The following is a 22937-nucleotide window of genomic DNA, read 5'->3' on the forward strand; positions in this document are numbered from 1 at the left end:
TTCCTGTCTCGTGGGTTTAGAGCTCTTTTGATAATAATAATAATAATAATAATACATGTCTTGTGGAGTGATAATTTTGTTTTGAAACACGACGTGTTATGGTGAGAAAGAGAGAGAGAGAGAGAGAGAGAGAGAGAGAGAGAGAGCCAGCCAGAGCCAGATTAATTACTGGGCGTGACAGTAACGAGTATGAATAGAAAAATATTACGTTAATATATAATGCGAAATGATTTTACTATAACTAATCGAAATATAAATTATCCCTAAAAGCCGTAATGTTGACTTTTATCAAGATAGACACACAGCCGTATTGTGATAGATGAGGGTCTATTTTATAAACTGAGAAATACAGCTCTACTGTAATAAATAACAATATACAATAAAAAAATGTAAATGAGAATATTATTTTTCTCGTTGAAAGCCAGCGCTAAACCCGTAGGGATAATGCAAAGTCTGGGGAAATCTGAGTAATCAGGCTTTATTCACGGAAAAGGATCAGGAGTCCTTCACTTCCCGGATCGAAACGTTGTCATAAGTTTGTCTCCTCAGCGTTTATCTGGAGTTTACCTGTAGAGTGTTCCGGGGTTAACGCCCCCGCGGCCCGGCCTGTGACCAGGTTTCATGGTGGATCAGGGCCTTATCAACCAAGCTGTTACTGCTGGCTGCACGCAATCCAACGTACGAGCCACAGCCCGGCTGGTCAGGTACCGACTTTAGGTGCTTGTCCAGTGCCTGCTTGAAGACAGCCAGGAGTCTATTGGTAATCCCCCTTATGTATGCTGGGAGGCAGTTGAACAGTCTCGGGCCCCTGACACTTCTTGTATTGTCTCTTAACGTGCTAGTGACACCCCTGTTTTTCATTGGGGGGATGTTGCATCGTCTCCCGAGTCTTTTGCTTTCGTTGTGAGTGATTTTCGTGTGCAAGTTCGGTACTAGTCCCTGTAAGATTTTCCAGGTGTATATAATCATGAATCTCTCCCGCCTGCGTTCCAGGGAGTACAGGTTCAGGAATTTCAAGCGCTCCCAGTAATTGAGGTGTTTTATCTCCGTTATGCCCGCCGTGAAGGTTCTCTGTACATTTTCTAGGTCAGCAATTTCACCTGCCTTGAAAGGTGCTGTTAGTGTGCAGCAATATTCCAGCCTAGATAGAACAAGCGACCTGAAGAGTGTCATCATGGGCTTGGCATCCCTAGTTTTGAAGGTTCTCATTATCCATCCTGTCATTTTTCTAGCAGATGCGATTGATACAATGTTATGGTCCTTGAAGGTGAGATCCTCCGATATGATCACTCCCAGGTCTTTGACGTTGGTTTTTCGCTTTATTTTGTGGCCGGAATTTTTGTACTCTGATGAAGTTTTAATTTCCCCATGTTTACCATGTCGGAGTAATTGAAATTTCACATCGTTGAACTTCATATTGTTTTCTGCAGCCCACTGAAAGATTTGATTGACGTGCGCCTGGAGCCTTGCAGTGTCTGCAATGGAAGACACTGTCATGCAGATTCGGGTGTCATCTGCAAAGGAAGACACGGTACTGTGGCATCCTTGTCTATGTCAGATATGAGGATGAGAAGCAAGATGGGAGCGAGTACTGTGCCTTGTGGAACAGAGCTTTTCACCGTAGCCGCCTCAGACTTTACTCTGTTGACTACTACTCTTTGTGTTCTGTTTGTGAGGAAATTATAGATCCATTTACCAACTTTTCCTGTTATTCCTTTAGCACGTATTTTGTGCGCTATTACGCCACTGTCATACTTGTCGAAGGTTTTTGCAAAGTCTGTATATATTACATCTGTATTCTTTTTGTCTTCTAGTGCATCTAGGACCTTGTCGTAGTGATCCAGTAGTTGAGACAGACAGGAGCGACCTGCTCTAAACCCATGTTGCCCTGGGTTGTGTAATTGATGGGTATCTAGATGGGTGGCGATCTTGATTCTTAGGACCCTTTCAAAGATTTTTATATGGGATGTTAGTGCTATCGGTCTGTACTTTTTTGCTATTACTTTACTGCCCCCTTTGTGGAGTGGGGCTATGTCTGTTGTTTTTAGTAACTATGGGACGACCCCCGTGTCCATGCTTCCTCTCCATAGGATGGTAAAAGCTCGTGATAGGGGCTTCTTGCAGTTCTTGATGAACACGGAGTTCCATGAGTTTGGCCCTGGGGCAGAGTGCTTGGGCATGTCATTTATCGCCTGTTCGAAATCATTTGGCGTCAGGATAACATCAAATAGGCTTGTGTTAACCAAATTCTGTGTCTCTCTCATAAAAAATTCATTTTGATCTTCGACTCTCAGTCTGGTTAGCGGCTTGCTAAAAAATGAGTCATATTGGGACTTGAGTAGCTCACTCATTTCCTTGCTGTCATCTCTGTAAGACCCATCTTGTTTAAGTAGGGGCCCAATACTGGATGTTGTTCTCGACTTTGATTTGGCATAAGAAAAAAATACTTTGGGTTTCTTTCTATTTCATTTATGACTTTTAGTTCTTCCCGCGATTCCTGACTCCTATAAGATTCCTTGATCTTAAGTTCGATGTTTACTATTTCTTTGACCAGTGACTCCCTACGCATTTCAGATATATTGACCTCTTTTAGCCGCTCTGTTATTCTTCTCCGTCGCCTGTAAAGGGAGCGCCTGTCTCTTTCTATTTTACATCTACTCCTCCTTTTTCTTAAAGGAATAAGCCTTGAGCATACATCGAGTGCCACCGAGTTAATCTGTTCTAGGCATAAGTTGGGGTCTGTGTTGCTTAGTCTATCTTCCCAGCTTATATCGTTTAGGACTTGGTTTACTTGGTCCCACTTTATGTTCTTGTTATTGAAGTTGAATTTGGTGAAGGCTCCTTCGTGACTAATCTCATTATGTCGGTCTGGGTCTCAGCGCATACATGTCTGAACCTCGATTATGTTGTGATCTGAGTATATTGTTAGTGGGTTGTGTGAGTAAAAATGAGAGAGCTAAATTTGAACTATAAATCTAGTAACAAGTTTACACAGTAAAACTTATCATGGACCGAGCCGCGGGGGCGTTGACCCCTGGAGCATCCTCCAGGTAGAGTGTGAGTTATAGAAAATAGTGATAAGGGGACCATTGAATCTTATAGGGAATAATGTTGTAGGGATTATTGAGTATTTTAGGTAGTGTTAGAGTAGTGTTATAGGAAGTGGTAGTGTCAAAGTAAGCAGTATTGTGTTAGCTATGATTGTGAAGAGATTGTAGTATTGGTGCTACATCATTACAGCCTAGCAGTTGTAGTGGTATTAGCATCAGCATAACAGTTGTAGTGGTATTAGAAGTAGCATAATGGTTGAAGTCGTATTAGCAGCAGCACAATACTTGTAGTGGTATTAGAAGCAGCATAATGCTTGTGGTATCAGCAACAGCATAAACAATAGTTGTAATGGTATTAGTAGCAGCATAATGGTTGTAGTGGTATTAGCAGCTACATAATAGTTGTAGTGGTATAAGCAGCTACATAATAGTTGTAGTGGTACTATCAAAAGTATTAACAATAGTTGCAGTGTTAGTAGCACAAACAATAAATAATATCTGCAGTGGTGATAGCTACAACATCAGAAGAGTTCTCACATATGGTTGCAGTAATATTAATAGAGTGTTAAAAGTAGCAACATCACAGTTATTAGTGTCAGTAGCAGCATTAAGCTGTTAGTGTTAATAGTATTAATGGCAGTAGTTAGTATTATTATTAGCTATAAACAAACACAATATCAACAACAGTGCTAAATAATATTGTTAGTAATAGCATTGACATTAATGGCAGAAATGGTAAGGGTGAATTATTATTATTTTGATTGCGAAGGGCTAAATTCGTAAGGGTCTTGTAGCTCCTGGGAAATAGGTAACCAGGTTTGGTCCAAAGGGGGGGAGCAGCTCTTTTTTTCTTGGAAGAAAAGCCTTGCACTAACATCAAGGCACTCATCTTAAAGGGAAACAGGGGTGTAATAATAATAACCTCAGTAACATTCTTACCACTGCCAAGAATCATGTTAACATCGTCACCATTCCCAAGTACCAAGTCAACGTCGTCACCATTCACATTCCCAAGTATCACGTCAACTTCGTCATCACTGCCAAGAGCCACGTCAACATGGGTTATCAATTAAGGCAACTTTGTAACCCCTTATCAAAAAAACCTTCAACATTAATAACCCAGGCGTGGCAGCAGACCGTCCTGACGAGGCGACACGAGGTCATTAGGGCGGAACCATTAATTAGCAGTGCTAATAACACGAGACTGGCAGGTCTAACACTCACTCTGCACGCTAATTATAGTTCGCCTCACGATGGATTATCCTGCTATTTTCCCAGCGGCTCCGTGCTGCCTTCCAGAGCGGTAATGTCACTTGTATCATGGGCATGCGCCTCCAGCTCTAAGGAGGTGGACGAGATATTTAGAAAATAAGAAAGAAGTAACACTGGAGTAGGTCTACTTAATAAGGATCGTGCACTTCCCTAGGCCTATTGGACTAAGCTATGCAGGTCCAACTCACACCCACTCGTGTACTTGTCTATCTTATTTTTAAAGCTACACAAGATATTAGCTTCAATGACACTACTCAGGAGTGTGTTCCACTCATCCACAACTCTATTACCAAACGAATGCTGTCCATTATATGTACTTTCTAAATCTAAATTTTTCTAACTTGAACCCTTTGCTGCGATTCCTAAGTTAGAAATTTTTATCACGTTACTTACATTCCCTTTATTTATTCCTGCTTTCCATTCACACACCTTAGTCATCTCCCTTTTAATTGCACTCCTTTCTAGGGAGTGCAGATTCAGGGCCTTCAGTCTGTTCTCGTCAGATTGATTTCTGATACATGCGTCCAACATTGTCATCCTTATGACTTTCCTGTAATCCGGTGACCATAACTGTGCAGTATAATCAAAATGAGGTCTAACCAACGATATATCGACTTGAAGAATAACCTGAGGACTCTTGTTATTTATACTACTTGATATGTGTAATTTTCACTACTTCATATAAAGCCAAAAATTCTATTCGCTTTATTGAAACACACACTATTGTTTTGGTTTTAGATTATTGTTAAACAGAACTCCTAAATATTTTTCTCAGAGTGCTATTTTCTACATTATTTAGTGTCATGGATATTATTTTTACCAAGGTTTAGAATTTTGCATTTGTCTATATTATGATTTAAATGGTTTAGAGAACCGACAAGTTGAGGAATGAGACACTTGTGCAACATTTGGGAATCTTTTCTGAGGAAACGTTCACTAGCAAGTGGCTTCATCAGTCCAATACAGAAAAGAACAGAGGAAGCTGAGGAGGAGTTTGAGGTAATCAGTCCCTCAACCTCGAGTTGATGTATTCAGTTCATCATTCTTGATGGATTGAACCACTTGATGGCGAAATGTATTCTCAGTAAAGATTCCCAAATGTTGCACAAGTGTCTCATTTTTCAACATACCGGTTTTCTAAACTATGTACATCACAACTGTCAGACACTGAAACAACTTGAAATCTATCGCTTGCCGAATAAGGCAAGCCTAAATTTGTGAATGCAATAATTTTGCAAAAAATCATTCTGAGCCTAGCGAAAAAAAAAATCATTGTGTTTATTATTAAATAACTGTAAACGTATCTACAATACATTTAGTTGGATTAGGGTAAATTAAATTGCGCTTGTTATAATAAAGTTAGGTAACTTTTCTAAGGTTCTTTTGGTAGAAAATTATTAATTTTTACACTGACATAAATGAAAAATATATCTTTAAACGTATAACAGAAAATTTTAGAAAGGACTTAATTTTAAATGGAAAATACTCCAGAAAATACTCCAGAAAATACATGAAGTAATATAAGCTAGTCAGGGAGCACATGTATACAAAGGCAGGAGAGATGTACAGAGCAGTTTGGAGTTGTCCAGTACATAAAATACATGGCACTTGTCTAGTATGACAAGAGGGATACCTGTCCTCAACAGAAATTGTTTTGGAAAAGTATTAGATTGAAAATACAACCAAAGCTAGAAGTGAAGGAAGGGTTGGAAAGAGGACAGACCTGGTGGAAGGGGGATAGAGAGATGGATAACCAGGGAAGTAGAAATAGAATAGAAAAGATGGATAGAAGAATAGGCAGAATGAGAGTTAGTGGTGGACAGAAGAGAGAAAAACGAATATACAGAGAGGGAGGGAGAGGGACAGACAGAGAATGAGAGGGACGGGATATACAAAGGGTGAGGAATATGTGTGTATATGTGTGTGTGTGTGTGTGTGTGTGTGTGTGTGTGTGTTTGTGTGTGTGTGTGTGTGTGTGTGTGTGTGTGTGTGTGTGTGTGTGTGTCCTCACCTATTTGTACTCACCTATTTGTGGTTGCAGGGGTCGAGTCATAGCTCCTGGCCCCGCCTCTTCGCTGATTGCTACTAGGTCCTCTCTCTCCCTGCCCCATGAGCTTTATCATACCTCGCCTTAAAACTTTGTATGGTTCCCGCCTCCACTACGCCACTTTCTAGGCTATTCCACGGTCTGACTACTCTATGATTGAAGAAATACTTCCTAACATCCCTTTGATTCATCTGAGTCTTCAACTTCCAATTGTGACCTCTTGTGTCTGTGTCCCCTCTCTGGAACATCCCGTCTTTGTCCACCTTGTCTATTCCGCGCAGTATTTTATATGTCGTTATCATGTCTCCCCTGACCCTCCTGTCCTCCTGTGTCGTCAGGCCGATTTCCCTCAACCTTTCTTCGTAGGACAATCCCCGTAGCTCTGGGACTAGCCTTGTTGCAAACCTTTGCACTTTCTCTAATTTCTTGACGTGCTTGACTAGGTGTGGATTCCAAACTGGTGCTGCATACTCCAGTATGGGCCTGACGTAAATGGTATACAGAGTCTTGAACGAATCCTTACTGAGGTATCGGAACGCTATCCGTAGGTTTGCCAGGCGCCCGTATGCTGCAGCAGTTATCTGATTGATGTACGCCTCATGAGATATGCTCGGTGTTATACTCACCCCCAGATCTTTTTCCTTGAGTGAGGTTTGCAGTCTTTGGCCATCTAAACTATATTGTGTCTGCGGTCTTCTTTGCCCTTCCCCAATCTTCATGACTTTGCATTTGGCAGGTTTAAACTCAAGGAGCCAGTTGCTGGACCAGGCTTGTAGCCTGTCCAGGTCTCTTTGTAGTCCTGCCTGATCCTCATCGGATTTGATTCTTCTCATTAACTTCACATCATCTGCAAACAAGGACACTTCTGAGTCTATCCCTTCCGTTATGTCGTTCATATACCAAGAACAGCACAGGTCCTAGGACTGACCCCTGTGGAACTCCGCTTGTCACAAGCGCCCACTCTGACACCTCGTCACGTACCATGACTCGTTGTTGCCTCCCTGTCAGGTATTCTCTGATCCATTGCAGTGCCTTTCTTGTTATGTGTGCCTGATCCTCTAGCTTTTGCAATAACCTCTTGTGGGGAACTGTGTCGAAGGCCTTTTTGCAGTCCAAAAAAATGCAGTCGATCCACCCCTCTCTCTCTTGTCTTACTTCTGTCACCCTGTCATAAAACTCTAGTAGGTTTGTGACACAGGATTTTCCTTCTCTGAAACCGTGCTGGTTGTCAATTATACACTTGTTTCTTTCCAGGTGCTCCACCACTCTCCTCCTGATGATCTCCATGACCTTGCATACTATACACGTTAGTGACACAGGTTTGTAGTTTAGTGCCTCATGTCTGTCTCCGTTTTTAAAAATTGGAACTACATTTGCCATCTTCCATACCTCAGGGAGTTGCCCAGTTTCAAATGATGTGTTGAAGATGTTTGTCAATGGCACACACAATATCTCTGCTCCCTCTTTAAGGACCCACGGAGAGATGTTGTCTGGTGTGTGTGTGTGTGTGTGTGTGTGTGTGTGTGTGTGTGTGTGTGTGTGTGTGTGTGAACGAAAGAGATTGACAGACAAAGAGAAGGAGGGAAGAAGGGACGTACAAGAGAGAAACTGATAAACAGTAAGAAAGGTTTAAGGAAAGGGAAACTAAAAAAATTAAAAAAAAAATCGGAGAAATAAATGGAAATAATTTGAGAGAGGTGGACAAGTGGAAGCAAGAAGCTGCATGACATGCATCTCCAGCATTTTAATGGTTCAAATAATCAGGAAATAGGTTTTCCCTTGATAATACGCAAAGTTATTATTACCCATCACAGCCATCAAACCACACCTGTTTTCACGTGACAGTATATGATGCCCATTAATATTTTTTGTTGTGTTTACGTTATATATGGAAGGTGTGTCGGCCGCTCACACATTTTATGGGTATGAAAAAGTACAGTATGAATTTGGTAGGGTGTGCAAAAGAAGAAAATTAAAGGTGAATACAGGAAAGAGTAAGGTTATGAGGATAACAAAAAGATTAGGTGATGAAAGATTGAATATCAGATTGGAGGGAGAGAGTATGGAGGAGGTGAACGTATTCAGATATTTGGGAGTGGACGTGTCAGCGGATGGGTCTATGAAAGATGAGGTGAATCATAGAATTGATGAGGGAAAAAGAGTGAGTGGTGCACTTAGGAGTCTGTGGAGACAAAGAACTTTGTCCTTGGAGGCAAAGAGGGGAATGTATGAGAGTATAGTTTTACCAACGCTCTTATATGGGTGTGAAGCGTGGGTGATGAATGTTGCAGCGAGGAGAAGGCTGGAGGCAGTGGAGATGTCATGTCTGAGGGCAATGTGTGGTGTGAATATAATGCAGAGAATTCGTAGTTTGGAAGTTAGGAGGAGGTGCGGGATTACCAAAACTGTTGTCCAGAGGGCTGAGGAAGGGTTGTTGAGGTGGTTCGGACATGTAGAGAGAATGGAGCGAAACAGAATGACTTCAAGAGTGTATCAGTCTGTAGTGGAAGGAAGGCGGGGTAGGGGTCGGCCTAGGAAGGGTTGGAGGGAGGGGGTAAAGGAGGTTTTGTGTGCGAGGGGCTTGGACTTCCAGCAGGCATGCGTGAGCGTGTTTGATAGGAGTGAATGGAGACAAATGGTTTTTAATACTTGACGTGCTGTTGGAGTGTGAGCAAAGTAACATTTATGAAGGGATTCAGGGAAACCGGCAGGCCGGACTTGAGTCCTGGAGATGGGAAGTACAGTGCCTGCACTCTGAAGGAGGGGTGTTAATGTTGCAGTTTAAAAACTGTAGTGTAAAGCACCCTTCTGGCAAGACAGTGATGGAGTGAATGATGGTGAAAGTTTTTCTTTTTCGGGCCACCCTGCCTTGGTGGGAATCGGCCGGTGTGATAATAAAAAAAAAAAAAAATAAGAAAAAGTACAAGATGATTTTTTTTTATTAATAACTATTCACTTCAGAGATAATAAGTTTAAAGAATTTTTTTTCGCTGATTTGATTAATAATTCGTATTAAACGCTAAACCCCTGTGGGCCATTCAGTTCAAAATGTGATGGAGGCCTGCTCCTCCTCCTGTTGAGTACTCATGTTAAAATGGAATTTGAGCCTCCAGAAAATTAAATCCGTATCCCAACCAAACCCCATTTAAATTTTTGGAATGCTTACTACCATCCAAATGGCAGGTTATGAAAACAAATCAATACAACTGTTAGGTCAAAACTGTCTGCAAAACCTCGTCAAGTTAAGATCAACTGTATCGTGAGAGAATGATCACCCGAAACTGATTATGACGGAGGTGTTTTGGTTGTGTTATGCAGGAAGATGTGCTGTTTGGTGTGACAAGGTATATTGTCTACCAACTGAACTCTTCCGACACCTGCTTCAGTACTGATATTGTTGAAATAGTTGGTACAGTTATACTCCGAATGTTATTATAGGTGACAATCACAATGTTATTACTCTGATGGAGTACTCTGATGCCACCAGTGAAAGGATAAGTCGTTGTTTGTTTGCGTTGACAGTTTATGATGAAATAAGCAGACAACCTTAGTGTAATGAAAGTAATGGTGATCGTATTATAAGTTGAAAAATTCAGGACTGCACATTCTATGGACTGAATAAAAACTGGAATGGTTATAAAAGAGAAAAATAAGACAAGTGATGGTATTTAGAAGCAGCAGACACGTACAGACTTCCAATACCACTGAATCAGGAGTCATCGCAAAACCTCTAGCTAAATTCATCTCGAAATATCTTTAAAAAACTCGTAATAGGTGGCCCAGCATCCTGCCAATGTCAACACAGACATCTGTTACCTCCCTTCAACTTATAATTATATTTTATTAAGTGTCGTGTGACTCATTCAATAAACTATGTATTTCGCGGCTTATACGACGCACTTTGTAAGATTTGTTTTAGTTTCAATGGCTCGGCATCGGACGTAATTGGAAGAGCTACAGCCCACCCCACACCCCAAACTTATAGCTCCCATCACTGACTTTGTTTATAGGAAGCAGGGTGCGTTTTGGAGACATTTTAAGCCACGAAATACGGTAATTAAAAAATAAAAAGTAATTGTTTCACATTACACAGAAGTTTGCTTTGCATACATTATCATGCATATTTGTCTGCAATCCAGTCATTCCAAAACATTAAGTATTTAGCGGAAGCTTAATACTTAGTAAACTAATCAACTAATTTTTCCAGCCACGGTACGATGACTTTTATTCTGTTTCTGCATAAACTATCGAAAAGGAACGTTATAGTATGAAGGCAAAAATGAAATGTGAAAAATCGGAGTTAGATATTTTCCAGCGTCACATGTGCGTGCGGTCATGCACCCCCTCCCCCTCCACGCTCAACCATACGCTGTTTGTTTATGGTGATGGTCTAGCTGGTCGTGACGTCACGTGCGAAGAGAATTTAAATAATCAATTTCCACTCCAATCTTAACTACCAACACGATGTACTTTCTTAGCCGCAGTTATGCAACATAGAATAACTAATTAGAAACGTGGCACTAAATTACTAATTTAAGCCGCTGTCTTCTCACTGCTAGAACGGCTCGGATTAGCATAAAGAAAAACAATCCTCAGGCAGTTATGTGTAGAAATGCAAATATATATATATATATATATATATATATATATATATATATATATATATATATATATATATATATATATATATATATATATATATATAAATAAATATATATATATATATATATATATATATATATATACATGGTCTGAGTTTTGTGTCCACTAGTGAGCAGCCTGTAAAAACAAGGGGATCTATACCCAGAAACGTTCAACGTTTGCAAAGACATGGTATATGGGGCTTTGTGGAACTGAACTGTCCTCAAAGATTTGTTAAGTCATACCCGGAATTAAAGAACGACCCTCGACTTCAACTTACGAAAGCTGATAGAGCATGTGTGATAGTAATTACAGATGAGATAGATTATAGTGGTAAAATGAACTTACTATAGGAGGATAGGGAAACCTACGAGCCATTGAAACTAAAACAAATCTTACAAAGCGCATCGTACAGGCCGCAAAATACAGTAGTCTATTGAATAAGTTACACGACACTTAATAAAATATAATTATAAGTTGAAGGGATGTAACAGATGTCTCAGTGTGTATACATATATGTGTGTATATATATATATATATATATATATATATATATATATGTTATCAACAAATTTTGTTGAAAATAAGAAAAAGTTTTGGAGTGAGATTAACAAGTTAAGAAATATATATATATATATACAGTGGAGTGAGGAAGAGCCAGTTGTGAGTGTGGGGGAAGTTCGTGAGGCAGTAGGTAAAATGAAAGGGGGTAAGGCAGCCGGGATTGATGGGATAAAGATAGAAATGTTAAAAGCAGGTGGGGATATAGTTTTGGAGTGGTTGGTGCAATTATTTAATAAATGTATGGAAGAGGGTAAGGTACCTAGGGATTGGCAGAGAGCATGCATAGTTCCTTTGTATAAAGGCAAAGGGGATAAAAGAGAGTGCAAAAATTATAGGGGGATAAGTCTGTTGAGTGTACCTGGTAAAGTGTATGGTAGAGTTATAATTGAAAGAATTAAGAGTAAGACGGAGAATAGGATAGCAGATGAACAAGGAGGCTTTAGGAAAGGTAGGGGGTGTGTGGACCAGGTGTTTACAGTGAAACATATAAGTGAACAGTATTTAGATAAGGCTAAAGAGGTCTTTGTGGCATTTATGGATTTGGAAAAGGCGTATGACAGGGTGGATAGGGGGGCAATGTGGCAGATGTTGCAAGTGTATGGTGTAGGAGGTAGGTTACTGAAAGCAGTGAAGAGTTTTTACGAGGATAGTGAGGCTCAAGTTAGAGTATGTAGGAAAGAGGGAAATTTTTTCCCAGTAAAAGTAGGCCTTAGACAAGGATGTGTGATGTCACCGTGGTTGTTTAATATATTTATAGATGGGGTTGTAAGAGAAGTAAATGCGAGGGTCTTGGCAAGAGGCGTGGAGTTAAAAGATAAAGAATCACACACAAAGTGGGAGTTGTCACAGCTGCTCTTTGCCGATGACACTGTGCTCTTGGGAGATTCTGAAGAGAAGTTGCAGAGATTGGTGGATGAATTTGGTAGGGTGTGCAAAAGAAGAAAATTAAAGGTGAATACAGGAAAGAGTAAGGTTATGAGGATAACAAAAAGATTAGGTGATGAAAGATTGAATATCAGATTGGAGGGAGAGAGTATGGAGGAGGTGAACGTATTCAGATATTTGGGAGTGGACGTGTCATATATATATATATACATATATATATATATATAATATATATATATATTATTGTACCCACGGAACAAGTGGTATCGATCAATAACAACAATGCACTAGCCAAGGAGTCGAACCCATGCTGTTTTCGGTCTCCTCATGGTGAGAGAAAACGCATGGTCTAAAACGTCATAAGTTTTCTCTCACCATGAGAGCTCTGGTGGCCTGGTGGTTAACGCTCTCGCCTGGGTTCGATTCCCAGCCAGAGTAGAAACATTGGACGTGTTTCTTTCAACCTGTTGTCTATGTTCCCCATCAGTAAAATGGGTACCTGGGTGTTAGTCGACTGGTGTGGGTCGCATCCTGGGACACTGACCTAAGGAGGCCTGGTCACAGACCGGGCCGCGGGGGCGTTGACCCCCGGAACTCTCTCCAGGTAAACTCCAGATGAGGAGGGCCAAAACAGCATGGGTTCGACTCCTTGCCTAGTGCAGTGCTGTTATTGACATCTTTCAACAGCTTAGACTCAAAAAAACTCCATATACAAACTGCTCAACAGGGGAGACGATGGATTTCCCATAGCCATTCCCTGCCTTTGAGAACAGTATTTTCCTTTGAACTCAAACTTGCAATCAACCACACACAACTTAATCAAATCAATAACAATATTCTTATCAAATGCCATGGGGAACTCATCTAGTTCTTCCTCCAGATAAGATAAATCAGGGACAAGTACACGGGTGTACAAAGCTGTGACGTCAAAACTTACTAGCATAAAATCATTACACATATTAACATTTTGCAATTTGTCAATTATATCATCATTGTTTTTAATGTGAGCTCCTCAAATGTTGTCTAGTAAAGGAGTAAATATTTTTACCAACCATTTTGACAATGCATAAGGTAATGACAGGTTTCGCTGGAAAACCCGGCTCGTGGATTTTAATCAAACCGTACAAATAAGGAATTGTCGCTGACCTAGCTAATAACTGTTTAATCAGTTCATCATTACCTTTCAAAAAGGTTCTAAGTTGTTTATTATACTCACTATTAACCAGATTCAATGGCCTTTTATTAAAACCCGTTACCGGGCAGGACCGAGTATACTCGGTCCTGACAGCGTGGTTTTTGCGCATGTACTCCTACTCCCCCCCGCGCATCTGGGTTCCCATTCTCTATTTCTGACCAATCACAAACCTTCCCTGAGTCGCTCCAGCTAAGCGGTGATGGTGTCTCCTCGATTCCCATTGGTCGAGAGAGCAGACTGTAAACACTTCTAGCTTGGCATCGCCCAGACTCGTGTTTTTCGTTGAGTGCTCCTTCTATACTCAAGCATTTCACCCTCATATTTTGATATACATATAAAGACGTTGTGAAGCATATTACAAGTGCACCATGCAAATGAAAAAAAGTGCAACAAAAGAGGAACGAGTACACTCGGTCCTGCCTGTTTAGGTGATGCTTTCATGTTTTGGCATATAAATATTTCCATAAAATTTGGTAGTGTATATATGAATTCAGTAATTATCTGGGTGTGTACAGAACATTTTTAGTGTCCTTCCAGATCAATCAGAAATTGTTCTACGGTGAGTCCTCCAAGGCTAAGTCAAAATTTGTCTGTGTTTGGGACAATAGTGACTCAGATCAAGACCCAGATGACCTGGATGTGGTGGAAAGTGATGATGAATACTTGCTACCAGATGCAGAGGTGTCAACAGATGAGGAGGAGGAAGCTGTGCCACCAGCAAAAAAAGCATAAATTGAACAAGAAGAAGAAATGTATTACTGTGGAGGAGTACCCTGATGAAGAACAGCTTCAAGATGATCTTGCTTTTCAAGTAGACACCCAATGGAAGAATGAGGACATCCAGACTGACCCTTTGCCTGCATATGAACATGTAAAGTGTATTAAAGTTAGGTGTGCATATGTTTATTTTACAGACTTTTTTACTCAAGACATGATAGACAACATTGCATTTCAAACTAATTTGTATGCCCGGCAAAAAAACACACATACTACTTTTCAAACAGATTCTGAGGAAATAACTAGGTTCATAGGTATTCTGTTGTATATGGGTTACACTGTACAGCCATCCATTGAGGACTATTGGAGAAGTGCAAGATAATTCAAGTTGCAGAGGTCATGGGATCAAAGAGGTTTAGGTTTCATTTCAATGAAAACACACAAAAGAAGGATGATGCCAGATTCCACAAAATAAGGCCTCTTTACACTGAAAGTACACTTGAAAGTTTCAGCTACACCCAAGCAGTCTGTTGATGAAGTTATGGTTGCTTTCAAGGGTAAAACAGCTGGAAACATAAGGCAATACATCAAAAACAAACCAGACAAGTGGGGTTTCAAACTCTTCTGTCGTGCCAGTGAAGATGGAATCATACATGATATACTCATGTATCAAGGTAACCCAACTTTTGAGAACCATCACATAAAGCTGCGAAATGAAGAAAGTAAACTCCCAATGAGTTCCAGGATTGTTCTTGTACTTGCGGCATCTCTCGACCAAAGAAAAACATCAGCAGTCTATGCTGATAATTTCTTTTCAAGCATACCTTCGGTCAAGGTAATGAGAGACAAGTATAACTGCAGGTACACTGGAACAATACGTGATAATAGATGTGGTAAGCCACAACTGATGCCTGTGAAACAAATGGAAAAGAGCAATGTGGCCAGGGGCAATTTTGAATTCAAAAGTAATGATGATATCCTTTTTGTAAGATGGAAGGGCAACAAAGTTGTGACTCTAGTCACAAATGATGTGGGAGTTTATCCTATGAGTCTTATCGAAAAATATGACAAGGCATCAAAGAAGACCACTTTGAGTGCCCAGGCATCATCAAGAACTACAATGCACACATGGGAGGTATAGACAAAGTAACATGCTGGTCCATCTTTACAAAACACCAATGAAATCAAAGTGTTGGTACATGCGGCTGTTTGCTTATGTTCTGGATCTTGCTGTTGTGAATGCATAGCTTCTTTACTGTCGTAATTGTCGGTCACTAAACCTACCATGCACGCCACTGAAGCTATTCAGGCTTGACATCTCTGCTACTGCAAGATCCAAAGGACAAAAGTCCAACCGCACCAGCATGAGACTAACTCAAAGAGATCCACCCAGTACTTCTATGGTTGACAGTAATGAGGAATTGTCAAACATGGAATACCCATCTGCATTTCAGTGCCAACGTGCAGCAAGGCCAGATGACAGTGTGAGGTTGGATAAACAGCTAGGTCACTGACCAGTGCTAGGTAAGCTGCTTTCATGCAAGTTTTGCAGCAAAAAGAATAATCATGTCACATCCTCATTTTTCTGTGCCATATGTAAAGTAAATCTATGCATAAAGAAGGATAGAAATTGTTTCATAAAGTTTCATTTGCAAAATTAGTGATGTGAAATGATTGTTCTTTCTCAGGGAACTCAGGAATATTTCATTTGTAAGTTGTATCCCATTGCAATGTGTCATTGTTGATAAGTAGTTCCTATTTCTATTTTTTAATGCTTACAAATTGTTCAGAAACAAGCTCCATTTATGTTTTTTATATTGTCTACTTGTATAATAAATTTATTTTTTTTTTTTACAATTGCAACCTTGCAACATTTTAAATTGTTATACCCCAAACTGGAAGGACCAAGTTTACTCGGTCTTCGAATATCTGCAATTGATCGACATGTTACTTTTACAACTCCATTTGGATGGCCTCAGTGACCTTATATCGAGTGGCTTTATCTCCGCATAGGAAATCACTTTCAAATTCGCATTTTAGTCTGCCTTGCCCTCTGAAGGGCAAATGAAACTTTATGAAACAATTTCTATCCTTCTTTATGCATAGATTTACTTTACATATGGCACAGGAAAATGAGGATGTGACATGATTCCTTTTGCTGCAAAACTTGCATGAAAGCAGCTTACCAAGCACTGGCCAATGACCTAGCTGTTTATCCAACCTCACACTGTCATCTGGCCTTGCTGCGCATTGGTACTGAAATGCAGATGGGTATTCCACATTTGACAATTCCTCACTACCGTCAACCAAAGAAGTACTGGGTGAATCTCTCTGAGTTAGTCTCATGCTGGTGCGGTTGGACTTTTGTCCTTTGGATCTTGCAGTGACAGAGATGTCAAGCCTGAATAGCTTCAGTGGCGTGCATGGCAGGTTTAGTGACCGACAATCACGACAGTAAAGAAGCCATGCATTCACAACAGCAAGATCCAGAACATAAGCAAACAGCCGCATGTACCAATGCTTTGATTTCATTGGTATTTTGTAAAGATGGACCAACATGTTACTTTTGTCTGTACCTCCCATGTGTGCATTGTAGTTCTTGATGATGCCTGGGCACTCAAAGTGGTCTTTCTTCTTTGATGCCTTGTCATATCTTTCAATAAGACTCATAGGATAAACTCCCACATCATTTGTGACTAGAGTCACAACTTTGTTGTCCTTCCATCTTACAAAAAGGATATTATGATTGCTTTTGAATTCAAAATTGCCCCTGGCCACATTGCTCTTTTCCATTTGTTTTCCGTATTGTTCCAGTGTACCTGCAGTTATACTTGTCTCTCAGTACCTTGACCAAAGGTATACTTGAAAAGAAATTATCAACATAGACTGCTGATGTTTTTCTTTGGTCGAGAGATGCTGCAAGTACAAGAACAACCCTGGAACTCATTGGGAGTTTACTTTCTTCATTTGGCAGCTTTATATGATGGTTCTCAAAAGTTGGGTTACCTTGATACATGAGTATATCATGTATGATTCCATCTTCATTGGCACGACAGAAGAGTTTGAAACCCCACTTGTCTGGTTTGTTTTTGATGTATTGCCTTAGGTTTCCAGCTGTTTTACCCTTGAAAGCAACCATAACTTCATCAACAGACTGCTTGGGTGTAGCTGGAACTTTCAAGCAAGCTTTAGTTAGTGCAGTGTAAAGAGACCTTATTTTATGGAATCTGTCATTACCCTTCTTCTGTGTGTTGTCATTGAAATGAATGGTGCGCCTCAGCAACCTAAACCTCTTTGATCCCATGACTTCTGCAACTTGAATTATCTTACTTGCACTTCTCCAATAGTCCTCAATGGATGGCTGTACAGTGTAACCCATATACAACAGAATACCTATGAACCTAGTTATTTCCTCAGAATTTGTTTGAAAAGTAGTATGTATGTTTTTTTTGCCGGGCATACAAATTAGTTTGAAATGTAATGTTGTCTATCATGTCTTGAGTAAAAAAGTCTGCAAAATAATCATATGCACACGTAACTTCAATAGGCTTTACATGTTCATATGCAGGCAAAGGGTCAATCTGGATGTCCTCATTCTTCCATTGGGTGTCTACTTGACAAGCAAGATCATCTTGAAGCACTTCTTCATCAGTGTACTCCTCCACAGTAATACGTTTCTTCTTGTTCAATTTCTGCTTTTTTGCTGGTGGCACAGCTTCCTTCTCCTCATCTGTTGACACCTCTGCATCTGGTAGCAAGTATTCATCATCACTTTCCACCACATCCAGGTCATCTGGATCTTGATCTGAGTCACTATTGTCCCAAACACAGACAAATTTTGACTTAGCCTTGGAGGACTCACTGTAGAACAATTTCTGATTGATCTGGAAGGACAATAAAAACGTTCTGTACACACCCAGATAATTACTGAATTCATATATACACTACCAAATTTTATGGAAATATTTATATACCGAAACTTGAAAGCATCACCTAAATGGGCAGGTCCGAGTGTACTCGTTCCTCTTTTGTTGCACTTTTTTTATTTGCATGGTACACTCGCAATGTGCTTCAAAACGTCTTTATATATATATATATAATATATATATATATATATATATATATATATATATATATATATATATATATATATATATATATATATATATATATATATATATGAAAATATGGCTAAACTATTCATTTACGCACTAGAGACACAAATCAATACTTACCGACTTTGTAGAGGGTGAAATGCTCAAGTATATAAGGAGCACTAAACGAAAAACATGAGTCTGGAAGATGCCAAGCTAGAAGTGTTTCCAGTGTGCTCTCTCGACCAATGGGAAGCAAGGAGACGCCATCACCGCTTATCTGGAGCGACTCAGGGAAGGTTGTGATTGGTCAGAAATAGAGAATGGGAACCCAGATGCGCAGGGGAAGTAGGAGGATGTGCCCAAAAACCACGCTCTCAGGACCGAATATACTCGGTCCTGCCCGGTAACGGGTTTTAATAAAAGGCCATTGAATCTGGTTAATAGTGAGTTTAATAAACAACTTAGAACCTTTTTGAAAGGTAATGATGAACTGATTAAACAGTTATTAGCTAGGTCGGCGACAATTCCTTATATGTATGGTTTGATTAAAATCCACGAGCCCGGTTATAAGCAAAACCTGGCATTACCTTATGCATTGTCTAAATGGTTGGTAAAAATATTTACTCCTTTACTAGACAACATTTGAGGAGCTCACATTAAAAACAATGATGATATAATTGACAAATTGCAAAATGTTAATATGTGTAATGATTTTATGCTAGTAAGTTTTGACATCATAGCTTTGTACACCTGTGTACTTGTCCCTGATTTATCTTATCTGGAGGAAGAACTAGATGAGTTCCCCATGGCATTTGATAAGAATATTATTATTGATTTGATTAAGTTGTGTGTGGTTGATTGCAAGTTTGAGTTCAAAGGAAAATACTGTTCTCAGAGGCAGGGAATGGCTATGGGAAATCCATTGTCTCCCCTGTTGAGCAGTTTGTATATGGAGTTTTTTTAGTCGAAGCAGCGTACTTTAAACTTCCATTTTAGATGTTGTGATCCACAGTATATCAATAACAACATTGCACTAACCAAGGAGTCGAAACCATGCTGTTTTGGCCCTCCTCATGGTGAGAGAAAACTTATGACGTTTTAGACCATGCATTTTCTCTCACCATGAGGCGACCCAAAACAGCATGGGTTCGACTCCTTGGCTAGTGCACTGTTGTTATTGACTGATACCACTTGTTCCGTGGGTACAATAATATATATATATATATATATATATATATATATATATATATATATATATATATATATATATATATTCACACATATATACATACATACATATGTACACACATATATACATACATACATATATACACACATATATACATACATACATATATACACACATATATACATATATACATACATATATACATACATATATGTATGTATATATATATATATATATATATATATATGTATGTATATATGTATGTATATATATATGTATGTATATATGTATATATATATGTATATATGTATGTATATATATATATATATATATATATATGTATATATGTATGTATATATATATGTATATATGTATGTATATATATATATGTATATATGTATGTATATATATATATATGTATATATGTATGTATATATATATGTATATATGTATGTATATATATATATGTATATATGTATGTATATATATATATATGTATATATGTATGTATATATATATATGTATATATGTATGTATATATATATATGTATATATGTATGTATATATATATATGTATATATGTATGTATATATATATATATATATATATATATACATATATATATATATATATACATACATATATATATATACATATATATATATACATACATATATATATATACATACATTATATATATATATATATATATACATATATATATACATATATATATATATGTATGTATATATATATATATGTATGTATGTATGTATATATAGAGAAATATATATATATATATTCACACATATATACATACATACATATGTACACATATATACATACATACATATATACATACATACATATATATGTATATATATATGTATATAATGTATATATATATATACATACATATATATATATATATATATATATATATATATATATATATATATATATATATATAAATAAATAATGTCGTGCCGAATAGGCAGAACTTGCGATCTTGGCTTAAATAGCAACGTTCATCTTGCCATATAGGACAAGTGAAAATTTGTGTATGCAATAATTTCGCCAATATCATTCTGAGCCTAACGAAAAAAAATATATTTCATTGTGTTTGTTTAGTATTAAATTACTGTAAACAAATCTGAAATATATTTAGTTGGGTTAGGCTAAAATAAATTGTCCTTTTTATAACAAGGTTAGGTAAGTTTTCTAAGTTCCTTTTGGTGCAAAATTAAAAATTTTTACATTAGCATTAATGAAAAAATATATCTTTAAACGTATAAGAGAAAATTTTAGAAATGACTTAATTTTAAATGAGTTCTTGCTAATTGACCAGTTTTACGTATTCGGCCACGCATATATATATATATATATATATATATATATATATATATATATATATATATATATATATATATATATATATATATATATATATATATATATATATATATATATATATATATATATATTTATTTATTATATGTCGTGCCGAATAGGCAGAACTTGCGATCTTGGCTTAAACAGCAACGTTCATCTTGCCATATTGGACAAGTGAAAATTTGTGTATGCAATAATTTCGCCAAAATCATTCTGAATCTAACGAAAAAAATATATTTCACTTTGCTTGTTTAGTATTAAATTATTTTAAACAAATCTAAAATATATTTTGTTGGGTTAGGCTAAAATAAATTGCGCTTGTTATAATAAGGTTAGGTAAGTTTTCTAAGTCCCTTTTGGTGCAAAATTATAATTTTTTACAACAGCATAGGTGAAAAAAAATATGTCTCTAAACGTGTAAGAGAAAATTTTAGAAAGGACTTAATTTTAAACGAATTCTTGCTAAATGACCAGTTTTACATATTCGGCACGACATATATATATATAATTATTTTATTGACACACTGGCCATCTCCCACCAAGGCAGGGTGGCCCGAAAAACGAAACCTTTCATCATTCACTCCATCACTGTCATGCCAGAGGCGCTCTTACACTACATGTGTAAACTGCAACATTAACACCCCTCCTTCAGAGTGTAGACACTGTACTTCCCATCTCCAGGACTCAAGTCCATCCTGCCGGTTTCATAAATATTGCCTTGCTCACATTCTAACAGCACGTCACGTCCTGAAAACCATTTGTCTCCATTCACTCCTAACACGCTCACGCATGCTTGCTGGAAGTATAAACGTCTCGCACACAAACCCTTCTTTACCCCCTCCCTCCAACCTCTCGTAGGCCGACCCCTACCCCTCCTTCCCTCCACTGCAGATTTATAGACTCTCGAAGTCATTCTATTTTGTTCCATCCTCTCTACATGTCCGAATCACCTCAACAACATCTCTTCAGCCCTCTGGATAACTGTTTTGGTAATCCCACACCTCTTCCTAATTTCCAAACTACGAATTCTCTGCATTATATTCATGCCACACATAGCTCCCAGATATGACATCTCCACTGCCTCCAGCCTTCTGATTGTTGCAACATTTACCACTCATGTTTCACACCCATATAAGAGCGTTACTCGCATACATTCCCCTGTTTGCTTCCACGGACAAAGTTCTTTGTGTCCACAGACTCCTAAGTGCACCAGTCACCATTTCCCCCCTATCAATTCTATTATTCACTTCATTTTTCAAAGACCCATCTGCTGACACGTCCACTCCTAAATATCCGAATAAATTCACTTCCTCCATGCTCTCTCCCTCCAATCTGATATCCAGTCTTTGGTCACCTAATTTTTTGTTATCCTCATCACCTTACTCTTTCCTACATTCACTTTTTGTTTTCTTCTTTTACATACCCTACCAAATTCATCCACCAACCCCTGCAATTTCTCTTCAGAATTTCCCAAAAGCACAGTGTCATCAGCGAAGAGCAAATGTGACAGCTCCCACTCTGTGTTAGATTCTTTATATTTTAACCCCACACCTCTTGCCAACACCCGAGCATTCACTTCTCTTAATACCCCTTCTATAAATATATTGAACAACCATGGTGACATCACACATCCTTGTGTAAGGCCTACTTTTACTGGGAAATAATCTCCCTCTCTCCTACATACTCTTACCTGAGCCTCACTATCCTCGTAAAAACTCTTCACTGATTTCATTAGCCTACGTCCTATCCATTCGTCTGCAACATCTGCCACATTGTCCCCCTATCCACCTTGTCACATGCCTTTTCCAAATCCATAAATGCCACCAAAACCTCTTTACCCTTATCTATATACTGTTCACCTATATGTTTCTCTGTCAACACTTGGTCT

The sequence above is a fragment of the Cherax quadricarinatus genome, chromosome 4, assembly GCF_038502225.1.
Source record: "Cherax quadricarinatus isolate ZL_2023a chromosome 4, ASM3850222v1, whole genome shotgun sequence".
NCBI lineage: Eukaryota > Metazoa > Arthropoda > Malacostraca > Decapoda > Parastacidae > Cherax > Cherax quadricarinatus.